The sequence below is a fragment of the Dromiciops gliroides genome, chromosome 3 (genome assembly GCF_019393635.1).
Source record: "Dromiciops gliroides isolate mDroGli1 chromosome 3, mDroGli1.pri, whole genome shotgun sequence".
Lineage (NCBI taxonomy): Eukaryota > Metazoa > Chordata > Mammalia > Microbiotheria > Microbiotheriidae > Dromiciops > Dromiciops gliroides.
In genome coordinates this window covers 447,286,641-447,301,452 of record NC_057863.1, presented here as the reverse complement: position 1 = coordinate 447,301,452, position 14,812 = coordinate 447,286,641, and the positions used below count along the sequence as shown (strand labels likewise).

Below are 14,812 nucleotides of genomic sequence, written 5' to 3'. Positions count from 1 at the left end.
GGTCCTGAATATGTTAGAGAATGACACATCAGAAGTAACTAAATTGCAGGCAGGGACACCTCAGAAAATTAATATGTTGAAACAAAGGTCCCTGTGGCAAAAGTTATATGCAACGAATTTTAGAGGGTTTTTTCTCCTATTTTTCTCGATTTCTTGTCTGAGAAACAATTTTCTTCAGATACTGTGTCTAGATAATATCTTAACTTCCTCCATCTCTCTATAATGGTAAGGCTTTCTACCATTTTCAAATATTTTTTCTGCTTTTCATAAGCTACTTAAGGCTAGGGGAATCTGGATTCCCTAAAGATCTTAAGTGTATGGTTCTATTTTTAAAAGAAAATTAAAACAAATTTTATTAGTGAATCTTAATTTGTTTCCTGAATCAGCTGTACTTTTTTTTTTTTGGTGAGGCAATTGGAGTTAAGTGACTTGCCCAGGGTCACACAGCTAGTAAGTGTTAAGTGTCTGAGGTCGGATTTGAACTCAGGTACTCATGACTCCAGGGCCATTGCTCTATCCACTGTGCCACCTAGCTTTCCCTCAACTGTACTTTTAAAAGTAGCATACAGGACAGCTAGGTGGCGCAGTGGATAAAGCACCAGCCCTGGAGTCAGGAGGACCTGAGTTTAAATCCGGCCTCAGACACTTGACACTTACTAGCTGTGTGACCCTGGGCAAGTCACTTAACCCCTATTGCCTCACACACAAAAAAAGGAGCATACAACATATAATCATTTCATGTATTAACCAACTTCTAGAATCACAAAACTTCAGGACTGTAAGGGACACAGTCCAAATTACATGTAAAAAGGAATTCCCGCAATGACATTTGGGACAAGTATTTCTCCAAGACTTTGCTTGAAGATTGCCAAAGAGAGGGGAACTAATTACACCTGGAGGCTGCCCATTCTACTAATTTTTCCTTTTTTCATCTTACATCTTTTGTTCCTAGTTCTTCCCTCTGGGACCAAGCAAATCAAGTCCTCTTCCACTTGACAATCTTTCAAATGTTATTGTTGTTAAGTCATTTCCCTGATGGCCAACTCTTCATGACCCAATTTGGGGTTTTCTTTGCAAAGATACTGGAGTAGTTTTCCATTTCCTTCTCTAGCTCATTCTACAGATGAGGAACTGAGAAAAACAGGGTTAAGTGACTTGCCCAGGATCACACAGCTAGTATTTGAGGCAGGGTTTAAACTCAGGTCCTCCTGACTTCAGACCCAATGCTCTATCCACTGTGCCACCTCCAAGCCCAGCCCTTCAAATACTTGAGAGTATCTGCCATATTTCCACTTCCCCACCCTGTCTTCTCTTCTTCAGGCTCCTTTTCTCCATCCACAGTTCCTTCCTCTGATCCTCATATGACATAGACTTAAGACCTTTCACCTTTCTGATTGCCCTCCTTTGGAAATTCTTCACCTTTTCAATGTTCTGCCTAAAATATGATGCCAAGAATTGAACATAATACTTCAGCTATGTTCTGACTAGGGCAGAGTACAGCAGAATCAGTGACTTCTCAATTCCTAAGAACCAGCCCTCTTTAAATGTACCCCAAGATCAACCCTGTTGGTTGCTTGGTCACACTGTTGATTTCTACTGACTGTAGTCCACTAAAACCGCCGATATTTTTCACATATTTTTTACACTGCCTCTCTCAGTTTGTACTTGTGAAGTTGGATTTTTGAACCCACATGTAAGACTTTACATTGATCCCTATTAAATGTCATCTTACTTGATTCAGCTTGTCAGAATCTTTTTGAATCCTGAATGACATCCAATATGTTAACCCTAATGTGAAATCCATTACTTAATATCCTATGCATAATCGATTTTATCTTCTTACCTAACAAAGTAATCCTAATTCTGTAGAGAGCTACTAAATGGTATACATATTTCCATTTTTTTTTCAAAAAATAAATCCAATTTCTTAAGAAAAGGAATAAGAAACTTTCTCCCTTTACTCTCTATGGTTCTTTACTCTCTGTGGTTTCATACATCATAGATTTTTTAAATATCATTTTATTTCCCCAAAGAATTATGGACCATATATTCCTTTTCCCCAACATATCTTCCTGCCTTCTGGAAAGATGAGGAACAATTATCCTTCCCAGGACTTTCTTTCTTTGTCGTTTTTCCTAGTTTGGTGGGTGTCTATGAGAGGGGAGGGGAAGGCATGGGGGAGGCAGAGAACATAGAAGGAACTGTATGTGAAAGGGCCTTGTTGTGTTTTCTTTTTCTTGGTGAGTCAATTGGGGGTGAAGTGACTTGCCCAGGGTCACACAGCTAGTAAGTATCAAGTGTCTGATGCTGGATTTGAACTCAGGTCCTCCTGAATCCAGGGCTGGTGCTCTATCCACTGCGCCACCTAGCTGCCCCTCCTTGTTATTTTTTTAGGGGGTTCTTCTTTCCATTTGGAACTCTGTCTTCCTCTCCGTGGCAGCATTTTCCCTCTATCAGAAGTAGGTAGAGATTTGCTTTTCCATTTATCCCTGGAAGGTAACTGGTTTTGTTTGATTATACCTTTAATTGATAGGATGTATTGTTAAGTATTAGACTTTCTAATTACTACTGTAAACATACAAGTCCTTCTTACCTAACAAACCTTAACAATTTCTAAATCACTCACATTGTGGTTGCCCTGCTCTTGGGTGAAACCTTACAGCCTGACATTTCTAAATGCTAATTGCTTTCTTTTTGTCACTCTGATAATTCACTCCAAGCACACCTTTTTTGATGGAGGATTAGTTCTACATAAATATTTTGTGAATGAAATATCATTAGAAAATAAAAATCTCTGCTTAAAATGCAGGGAGCAGCTCTGCAGCTATATGTCAGTGACTTAGTTTGGCCTTATTTCTCCTGGGCCACAACAGGACCTGAATTCCTGTAATATACAATTCAGGAAGCTCATAAGCAAAAAGTTATTGAAAATACCTTACATGAGGGATGTGCTTTGTATCCAAATCCAGAGATAAAGTGCTGGGGATATATTTGTTTGGGGGCTATTTCTTTGTATGTGTTCACAAATACACATCACACATAAACATAGTTTGAATACAAAAAGAGAGGGAATTTTCTTGAAAACAAATAATTGTAAAAGCTAGTTCTTCAAAGCCTTACGCATTGAGAGTTTTTAAAAAGTAAAGACCATGAAAATACTCTTAGATACCTAGCATCTAACCTAAGTGCTTAATGTATTCAAAATGTTTTTCTGGTGTCTACCAATTAACCCTCAGAGTTGCCTGGGGAAGTAGGTCATTTTAATTCATTTTTTTTTCTCTAAGGAAATGGAAGTCTCAAGAGGTTAAGTGATATATTTGACCAAGGCCACAGAAGTCAGTTGCAATTCTGGGATGGGGACTGAAGCTATTTCTCATATTCTTGCTCCATTATGAGATGCAGGTTTCACCTGTTCCACACACTTGCAAGAATAAATTGCATATAAGAACTGCTTATAAAGTGATGTGATTTGATTGTTGGTGGTCTTTGAAAAACTGTGGGAGAGCAGACGGTACCCTACAATTGAGGATAGATAAAGTATTTTGGTTTTCAAAAAATAAGGAGAGAGGACAATCCACAAACTATATACTGGCTATCTTGGCTTATATTCCAGGAAAAATTCTAGAACATATTATTATGAAAAATAGAAGTTATGATCACTGAACTAGCATGAGCTAATTAAGACCTGGTGACAAATCTCATGTCCTTTCTTGATGAGATAATTAGCTTGGTTAATTCCTGTAGACATCACACCCCTGGATTTCAGCAAGGCTTTTGAAAATGGCTTTCATGATATCCCTGTGGACATGATTAAAAGATGGGATGCTAGATGTTGGTACAGTGTGGAACTGAAAGAAAATGCTATTCTCCAGTCAGTCAATCCAAAAACAAACATGTAAGTGCCTACTATGTATTAGACACTATGCTAGGTGATTAACAAAGACAAAAATGAAAACAGTTCTTCCTTCCCCCAGAGGAGCTTGCTTATTGTATGCTATGAGGAAAAACAACATATACACATATGATTGTATTGGCCAGAGCCAGGTTATGTTGGGAAGGGTTTTAAGTGCCCAACAGAAGAGATTTTATTTGCTTCTTGGTGCAATAGAGAGGCACTGAAGCTTACTGCTCAGAGAACTGACATGACCAAGCTTTAGGAATACCACTTGGAAGCTAACAAAGGATAGATTGGAGAAGAAATAGACTTAGAAGAGATGAACCAATTAGGAAACACAGTCCAGATGAGAGGTGATAAGAAGCTGAACTCTGGTGTTGAATGAATATGTGCATGGACAGAAAGGGATGGATTCGAGATCGTTGTGAAGGCAAAATTGAAAAGACATGGGGATAAGTCTGAGAGGATAAGTGAAGTGAGGAAGAGTGAGATGTCAACATTCACTGCTACAAATAATAGTTATTAATATATTGGTGACAATCTGAAGAGAGTTCTCGAATGGGGGGCTCCAAAATCTGCCCCCTATTTTGTGCAACATTGTTATCAGTGACTTGCATGAAGGTATTCGGGTCTCACTCGTCAAATTTGTAAATACCACAAAGCTGAGAGGAACAGTGGAATTGGGATCCAAAAAGATTATCATGGGGACAGTCAGGTGGCACAGTGGATAAAGCAGCAGCCCTGGACTCAGGAGAACCTGAGTTCAAATCCAGCCTCAGACATTTGACACTTACTAGCTGTGTGATTCTGGGCAAGTCACTTAACTCTCATTGCCCCACACACAGACACAAAAAAAAGATTGAGACATGCAAGAATAATAAACGGAGTCTAATAAATTATCACTTCCATTCAGATGACTCTAAAATTTCTAGATCTAGTCTCAGCGTCTCTCCTGAGCTCCAGTCTTCAACTGACTGAATAGCTCCATTTGGATATCTCCATACACCCCAGTCTACCCTTGCCTGACCATACCACTCTATCCAAGAACTCTCAGTGGCTCCCTATTACCTCTTGGTAGAAACACATACTTCTTAGCTTAACATTTACAGCATTTCATAATCAGGCTTTTGTAAGCCTTTCTAGGTATAGTATTCCCTTTCATGAAACCTGCATTCTAGCCAAACTATCTTTCTTCTTTGCCAAATTTGGCAGTCTTTCCCATATTTCTGTTCCTTTGCATAGGCCATCTCTACTCTTTTTTTGTGGGACAATGAGGGTTAAGTGACTTGCCCAAGGTCACACAGCTAGTAAGTGTCAAATGTCTGAGGCCGGATTTGAAATCAGGTCCTCCTGAATCCAGGGCCAATGCTTTATCCACTGCACCACCTAGCTGCCCCGCCTCCATCTCTACTCTTGAAATTCACTCTTTCTTCACCTCTACTTCTTAGAATTCCCGTGTGACGATCTCCTCCAGGAAGCCTTTCCTAATCTCCTCAATTATTAATATTCTAGCCTTTAAATTTTCAGGTACATGTGTATATGTCATAACCCTTCAATAGAATATAAGTTCCTTGAGGCCAAGGACTGTAGCCCCATTGCCTTTCACATAGCAGTACTTTGATAAAATCTTGTTAGGTTTGTTGGATTGAATTTCCAGTTACTCGGGAACAAAGTGAAGGAAATGTAGATGTTTCGCCTCAAGGAGAATTACTTTGCCCCTCTTCATTTGGAAGAGGTTAGACTTTTTCTGCTAAGGCCAGGAGGGATAAACTTTGTAGCAATGGATGAAGGTTGTAGAGAGGGAGATTTTTGGCTAGAAGGATACAAGGGAAAGTTTTTGGTTAGAGGAATGGATGGTTTGACTAAGTCTTCGTGAGGCCCCATGCACATTAGGCACATACCTATCTCTTCCTTAATCATTAATCAGTTGAGGAATGGATGACAAGCTCCTTATGCTTCCTTTTGGGCTGCTAGCACAACTTCTCTTGGCAAGGATCCCTTGTCACCCAGTTCATGGCAAAAGACAATGCAGGTTTTCCATTCTTCCTTCCCCTAAACCCTGAAATCAGCTTATAACAAGGGGCTTAAAAAGTTGCCACTTCACAATAGTCTTGAAAACTAATTCTATATATTGAATTGCTTGAGTTCTTGGGGGTGGGGGTGGGGAGGGAGGGAGGAAGAGAAGTTGGAACATAAAGTTTTTTAAAATTGATGTCAAAATTTGTTTTTACATGTAATTTGGACAATCAAATTCTATACAATCAAAAAAAAAAAGAAAAGAAAGCTAATTCAATTTTTTCATACAAATGTAAAAAGTGGTAAGCCTAGAGATTGCTTAGCTGCTCCATTCCCTAACTAACCCACCTTGATAGCCCACCCTGAGGGGTAGTTTTGATATCTAAGGTCCCTTCCCACTCCATGATTCCATTTTTGTTGATGATTCACACATAGAATTTTTTTGCAATGTTATATAGTTACCATTTGCTGCACAATCAAGCATTATCTCCTATCCAAATGCAACAAAGGAAAAATTACTCTTTGTTTCACGGAAGAGTCAGAGTGGTAGCATAGTAGCAATGAAATCCTGGGATCTGAGGGTGCCTCGATCACTAGACGTATGACATTGAGCAAATAGCTGGCTCTCTTGGGGACCCAGTTTCCCCCTTTCAGAAATGAAGGTGTTGGAATAAAAGGGTTTCTCAGATCTCTTCTAGCTTCAAAATCCATGGTTTTTACAAATCAAGGAAATGGTAGCCATGTCATGGTGACTTAAAGATTACAAAGCAAACTGGGAGCCTTTGAAAGAAAGTCCCAATATCTTAAAAAGTATCAAACAATGGTCAAAATTGTCACTTTCAACAAGAGCAGGACTTCCATCTTTCCACATAAGTATTTCTGCAACACTTACTCCCAAATACTGTGGGTGGCCCTAGGTCAAGTCTCCACAGCCAAATGGACAGTTGTGGTTAAATAAGAAAAACATCTGGGGAAACATCTGTTACACTTACAGTCATGTTATGTTACAGTTATGTTAGCGTCGGTAGACAATCATGCCCAGAGGGCTCCCATTATGGACATAATATCTTACATAATTTCACATCTAACCTGAATCTATTTCTTTGGATTTCATATCCCAAATTACCCATAGAGACTATGATATAGCCTTCCTTAGGTGGCTGATCTCCTAGGTTGATTTGGGCAGGAAAGGGTGTAGAGGGAGCTCCCCCTCTTTGAGTCAAAGGTGTGCAATAAATGAACTTTAAGAGGTTATATTCATTCATAAAATCCTAATTCTTCTCCTCTCTGCTTCAGCCAAAATCAACATCATCTCGAAATAATATTTACCAAGTGCTATGGTATTCATATATGCAGGTGATGCTACATGTAATCCCCCTGTCAGTGACTGACACTTGAGGTGATGATGGATTATCCAAATCCAGGCTCCTTTTTGTCCATCTTGAATTTCTCTATAGAGCTATACTGGACCACAAAATTCTAACAATTTTGTAAAGCCAGAGAATTCTAGATTTTGAAGGGGCCTTAAAGATAGACCATCTAGGTCAATCGCTTCATTTGGCTGATGGGAAAATGGAAGTCCAGAGTGTTTAAAGGTTTTGCCCAAGGTCACAAAGCTAATTAGTAGCACACCTAGGACTTGGACTCTGCTTTCCTGGCTCCCAAACTAGCTTTTGTTTTGTTTTGGGTTTTGTTTTGCTTTGTTGTTGTTGTTGTCTTTGCCAATTCATTCCACTGACTACTTAATAAGCTTAAAACTTTTGAAAACATCCAAAGATGTGTCATTTGGTCCAAGATAAGATTGAAAGGTAGTTGATATCCAATCATCCTTCCCATTATCCACTGCTTCTTATGGGGTTGCTTAGAATAAATCACTATTATGAGACCCTGGTATGATTGTTGTATAGGTGACACCAATGTGTGGATCTTGGGGAGGGAACAATGTGTTCCTTTTTAATTCACAGGTGAAAATTTTTTGGAGTTGTTAATTTATAGAGGCATAAATTCCCTAAATGCCTGCATAGTTACAGCCAGAATGAAATTATATTGCTCCTCTTTGACAGTTTATTAGTATTGGCAGGCAAAATATCTCCTGAACTCCTTTACTTTAAATTCCATAGCAACAGTGCTCACCAAAAGAATTACTTAAGATAGTGTTGGGAAAGAGGGATTAACATAAGCACAGTAGTGACTTACATCCATTCTCAAATGTTTATGAAGCCCTGACCCTTCTGGATTCTCTAAGACTATAAGAGATATGGGATTTTCAGAATGTGTTGACAAAGGCAAAATGAAGTGAACAGGTGAGGCAATTATTTGAATAATTCAGATCCCAAGCTTTCCCATGCTGATGGGACCTTCAAGAGAAATAAAGAAGTTTGATGAAAGGATAGTTTGAAGGGAAATTCATCCATTTGAAGTGATCCAATCAACTCCATATAGAGAACTGCAATTACTGAAACTCAAATGTATATTTAAAAGTAAAATGACCAGAACCATAAGACCCAGACTTATAGGAATGAACCTAAGGAAAAAGGAAGTTGAAACCCAGAAAGGGGAATAATAATGACTAACATTTATATATTGTTTTAAGTATGATAAAGCACTTCACATTATCAGGTTTGACAATGACAACCACTCAGTGAGGTATATACTACAGATACAATTATCCCCATTTCTCAAATGAGGAAACTAAAGCCTAGAGAGGTTAAATATCTTGACCAAGATTATGTAATCATAGATAAAGGACTCCAACCTAAGAATCCTGACTCCCTGGGCAATGCTCTTTCCTATAAAAAAAATTCCCTTTTACATGCTTTGCTAGAGCTCACATCTGTTGTTTTGTTCTGTTCTTCTGAAGGAGATGGCTTATATCTTTCTCAGCTATGACCAATAGTGTTTTATGATTACTTTTTAGACATGGTGTCATCATCTCCTGCTAAATGTTTAGGGATTACTGAGAAAATAAAAAGACAGTCTTTCTTCTCATTGCTATTCTTGGATTTTACCATATTCATTAATTTCCCTGCTCACTATCTATAAATACTTCCTCACTATCCCTCTCCAGTTAGGTTACACCATTCATATCTTCTTTTTCATATCTTCTTTTTTGAGTCATCTGTCTTCCATTGGCTGATTCTCCTCATGTTCACCAATTGTTTGGTCTCTGAGTTGATCCTGTAGTGTGCCATCCAAAGAAAGTCCTTTCTCCTTTGATGATTGGTCATCAGCCACAAACTTCAGGGGCTCCTCAGTTAACTTAGAATGCCAGACTTCCATCCATTGGGACTACTGTGGGTCTAAGTAGCCCTATGTACCCCACGAAACACTCACAATTCCCTATTACAGGATCAAGTCCCTATCCAAACTAATTTTGAAGTTTTAATAGTTCACATTATGGCCACTAGGGAATGTCTTTCTCACTTTATAATCTTATTATTATAGAAATAACTGTACCTTGTAATGTTTCATTTACAATCATGTTTTTGTGGTATGGGCTAAGAATATGGGTATTTATATAGAATAGAATATTTATATACTATGTGCCAGGCACTATGCTAAATGCTCTTTACAAAATTTTCTCATTTGATCCTCAAAAGAAGCTGGCAAAGTGGGTGTTTTTGTTTGTTGGTTGTTGTTGTTGTTGTTGTTGTTCCCATTTTATAGATGAGGAAACTGAGGCAAACAGAGGTTAAATGATTTTCTAAGGGTCACACAACTGACTCCAGGCCCAGTTCTTGATGCACTGAGCCATCAGCAGTCTCTCATTAGCTATATTAGGTAGACTATACCTGTATGGCCTAAGCCAAATAAGAGATTTTTTTTTCCTGTAAACAAATCCAAGATAGTGGAAGAAAAGTATTATCCTGCATCAATTTAATGGTGGTGGTAACTTGTAAATTCAGGTCAGTAAAAAAGTGTAAGGCAAAACCTTAGGAATTATAGGAAATTCCTGGTAGGTGAACATGAGTGGCAGAATCTTAAGGGCATTGGGTGAATGAGAAATAGAAAATGCCCAGTGTATTGCTTGGGATGATCTTACTGACTCCTTCAGTCAGATATGACAGGGATCAAAGTTCCATCATTTTTCTTACGCCTTCTTCCTATTTTTCCAAGCTGAACCAATCATGAGGATGGCCGGAATGGTAAGTCTAGTAATGATGCGTATTTAGAAGTAGCTAAGTGGCTGCTGCCTGCTTTAAGAGTCAGTTTTAAGCTAAAAAATAATTAACTGACAAGATGCTGAAGTTTCCCAAAGACTATTCTTACATACTACCTTCCTTTCTGACCCCTTACTCAGGAGCTAAAAAATAGGAAACCATTTCCAAACAGCACTAAATTCCATTAAGAATACATGCTCCCTGCTTGTTTGCTTCCTTGATCCTGCTAAATATTTTAGTTCATGCTCCACCTGCTTCACCTAAAGGAAAAGGTCATTTCTAATTTATTTATTATTAGTTTGCCTTGATAAAAACCAAAATGGGAATGTGAGTCATTTGCAACAAGCCGTGACTGTGAGACTTCAAGCTTGGAAAAACAGAATTGAAGGATTATTAGACTTCAACACCATCAACTTTTTCATTATTTTTAATGTTCCTTTTTGAGAATAACTCGAAGTAGGAAGATTAGACAGCCCATTAGGATTTATGAACACTGACTTCTAATGAAGTCCCTTTAATGCTTTACTTTGTGCAAAATTAGTTTCTTTAATAAAAACATGCACAATATTCCATTCTAATATTTCAATACATTTGTCTAGGATTATTTGTGGGCCATACAATTTTATAGCTATTTGTGACCTGATCTTGTGGCTTTTTTCTAAGCAAAAGTCTCATTGACTCAAATTAAATTTTAAAAAATGCTCTGGGACTTAAATCCACAATGTTAGCAATTGAGTGGAGCTAATGAATTCACTTCCTCTTCGTGTCTCGTTAGATATTAGATGAATCTAGCAATATTATTTTGCAATAAACACATCTATAAAATTAAAAAGAAAAATGTTAATAAAAATAAAATGTAGATTCAAAGAAATTGTCTTTCCTTGTTGTTGTTGAGTCATATCTGACTCTTCTTGACTCCATTTGGGGTTTTCATGGCAAATATACTGAGGTAGTTTGTCATTTTATTTTGCAGCTCATTTTACAGGGGAGAAAACTGAGGTAAACAGGGTTAAGTGACGTGCTGAGGGTACTAAGTAGTTGAAGTCAGATTTGAACCCAACAAGATGAGTCTTCCCAACTCCAATCCTGAAACGCTATCCACTGTACCACCTAACTGGCCTTTCTCTTTCCTTATTGATCTCCAAGTCAATGCACAATCGCTACAGCGAAGAAAAGGCTCTCATAGATATAGATATAGATATAGATGTGTGTGTATGTATGTATATGTATGAATATATCTATACATGCGCATATATGCATATATATGTGTATATATACATATTTCTCTATTAGTTTTGTATACTTAAAGAAAAGTTGTTTATTTGTTTTAAGATTTAGCTTTAAGCAGGGAAGCTAGGAGGACCTGAGTTCAAATATGACCTCAGATATTAACTAGCTGCATGACTTCAGACAAGTCACTTAACCCTAATTGCCTTAAAAAAAAAAAAAGATTTAGCTTTAGCCATAAGCCATTTTTGAAATTACATTGAACTAAAAGTAGGAACCATAGTCCAAGCACAAAGATTGTTTTTCTTTAGACAACTACAAACATCCTGTTTGTTCCTCACCTTGTGATACTCATGGGAAATGGACATCCAAGTAGATACATTTACCAATACACTGTTAAAGCTCTCTCTTTGCATAGAACTTGACTGCAACTAGTGTGGTTGGTCTAATGCAGGTTTCACACCCTCCCTGCCCACAATGCACTGCAATCACATCTTCAGACAATGGAAAGTAGTATTTTTTTACATGTCAGTTTTTTTCTGCTTGAGCTAAATAGGGGAGTTTTGTTGTAGTGATGGCCTTTAAAGGTGTTTTGGTAGTTGGTATCTTTTAAAGACTAGATTGGGCTTTTTAACTTATATTTCTTAGGTTGTGGTAAAAAAAATTCTATGTATATTGGAATATTTGCAAGTATCCTACCCAGGTTGACTGGTAAATAGTCACTTGCCTATGAATTCCAAAGTACTACATTGGCAAAGCTCTCTTGGAAAATTCATGTGATTCATTTCTTCCTGGCTTTGGAGGAGCTACAAGGTACAGTGAAGGTTATTTATAACACAGATCTGCTGATCTCAAAGTAGTCACTGGGAACTTGGGGGAATCATACAACCCATTTTTTAAAGTTATACATTATTCTACTTTGTTTCATCCCTATTTTTAATGAGCACTGAAAATATTTAAATGAGGCTGTGCTGAAGGATTTGGTAGCCATGGCAACACGATGCTAAGAAGGCACCTATGCAATGCTAGGCTATTAGAACAAATATGCTATGGTTCCTTTCCTTAGGGTTTCCCTTTAAGAACCAAGTGAAGAAGACACAGGTAGAGAGACAGTGGGTGTAGGAGAAAAGGTATCTGTGAACATGTTTTAAATGTTTTGAAAAATGAGGAAAATGCAAGATCAAAAAAAAAAAAAAGAATGCAAGCCAAGATGCTGTCCAAAACTAATCAAAGACATGGTGACATTGGAAGTATAGAATGAGAGAAGATAGATACATGGAAAGCAAATTAAGGTCCTTACCAGGAAATCTTGATTCTATTTCCTACAAGTTAGAAACAGTGACCGTGGTGTGGGACCAAAGAGTAATAGGATCGAAACTTTTAAATGAATTGCTTTTATAGCAACTAGTCCGTTACTAGTCATACGTGAAATGGAATCACAGAAAGAACTATTTTAAATGAACTTACTGCAACCAAAACATGATATCAATTGTGTTTCAGTTAGTCCCACATTAAATTTCTAGTCTTTATCGTAGAGCTTATGCACTAATTGGTTCCAGGGGGTGTAAATTAATAGTGTACCTGCTGTTTAATGTCATATTAAATTATGAGCATCTAGAAATCAAATATCCTCTGAAACCTAGATTTTCATGATAAAATGTTCAGTATTCTCTATAATTAACAGACATTAGACAGGGAACCATCCTCTCATCTGATTTTCTTATTCTATAATTCTTCCAGTTATAAAAATAAAAGTAATGTAAGAAACATTACTGTAAAGGTATGGTAGGACACTTACTGGACCTGTAAGATGGGGAACACTTGGTCAGAGTGAAATTATGTGGCAATGGTTTCTCTGAGTATTAACTTAGACACATTTAGGGATCCCTGGGGTTGAGCTGATTGATGTATTCTGGTAGGACTGATCTTTCTATGAGTCATATCTGGAACCTTCTTCCATACATCAATGAATCTGTGTTTTCATTGTTGTGTATGTTCCCTGCTATGGTGCAGCTCATAATCCATTTATACATTCTTATTCCATGCAATTCTTACCAGCATCCTCCCATAAATTCTCTATAGGGGGTTCACTGAACATGCTAGATTTCTTGGTCTATATTTGTACCATGCTGCACACAAGAATAATTTATTCATCATTCCATATCCACTTAGCATTATTCTAAGAATTATCATTGATTTAAAAATTGGTTTTTGTTTCAAACAGAAATTTGGAGTCATGGAAAACACTGTATGATTTCTCAAAAGTAAGCCAATCTACTCTTTTCATTCTATTCAATTTTGGGCCTAGTCCATGGTCCATCTGCCACATGTCCAAGATGAACAAACTCTATAGGCTGCCTGTCCAACTGCATGACACAGATTGAACAATATGTCTTCTTCATCTACTTGGTTTTCCTTGAATGGATAAGCCAAACTCAAGTAATTAAGGCTCTCTAAGGTATAGTTCATTACCCTATAGATAATGAAATCTTTCAAATACTTTTCTTTCAGGATGAAAATGTACTGTTTGTATGAAGCCCTGAAATACTATACAATCTCCTAAATAATATCTATATTTATAATCACTAAAAAAGGGGAGTTTCTAAGAAAAATAAAGATTTACTTTTTCAGAAGGTAAAAACGTTCTAAACAACACATTTATTCTAGCAACTAAAGTTAAGAGACATGATGATGGCAAACAATTATTTCTCTATTGTATTTACACCCTACAGTAAATTTAATTTGGTTTAACTCTTTTTCTAACAGGAAGAATGAAATGATACTTTGTGTTTGTTGATTTTTAAGTTTACTTTTTAAAAAAAGAAAAGAAAAGAAATGAAACACAAATTTCAAAAGTCTACAACAACAATGCCAATATTTTTGGTGAAATTCAGTTAAAAAATTGTTTGATTATTACACTTCATATTCTATACTATGCTCTAGGGCTACAAAGACAAAAATTAGTTGCCATCTGGATTGATGGAGAGATTTCCCAGTCCAGGAGACTTTTCAATGACAAAATCACAAGTCGTCAATGTTTGAAAGCTTTGGGATTAATGAACCATAAAGAATACAATGGCTTCAAATGTGTTTATTTTAACATAAAAGCAGATGATTGGAAACATCTGTAAAGGATCGTTGGGCCCATGGCAGCGCTTTAGTGAAACAATTTCAGAATGATAACTATATTGACTTAGATACCTTCATAGCAGAGTTTTCCATATCTGATAACCAAGGCACTACTTTTCCCATATAGTAAAAAGATTTCATAGCCTTTTTTCTGAGCATGCTCCTTGAAGAAAATGATGAGACAGGCTCTTCATGTGGATTCCCTAGAGATTCAACTCAATCCAATCTCCAATAAGTTTGATGAGCCAAGAAAAGAAGGAAAGTCTGTGAAAGTACAAACTGACAGCATGAGATGTAAAATTATAACCCTTAGGGAAGTCACAGGAGCAGAAGAGTTTGGTCGAAGGCATGATTGCATCCTCTGGGAGTCTCAATGAGGAAAATG

At 37.2% G+C, this 14,812-nt stretch overlaps 1 protein-coding gene across 9 annotated transcripts in view; it reads left to right on the top strand.

Moving 5' to 3' along the window:
• Positions 1 to 14,812, top strand: part of B3GALT1 (beta-1,3-galactosyltransferase 1) — a 697,560-nt gene that overhangs the window by 466,801 nt on the left and 215,947 nt on the right. Inside the window, exon 1 of one of the 9 annotated variants that reach the window (XM_043997935.1) lies at positions 13,542 to 13,562. The exons of the other annotated variants lie outside the window; for them this stretch is intronic. The gene's annotated coding sequence lies outside the window, so the exon portion shown is untranslated. Of the gene's footprint in view, positions 1 to 13,541; positions 13,563 to 14,812 lie in introns of those variants that run through there. 9 annotated transcript variants of the gene reach the window in all.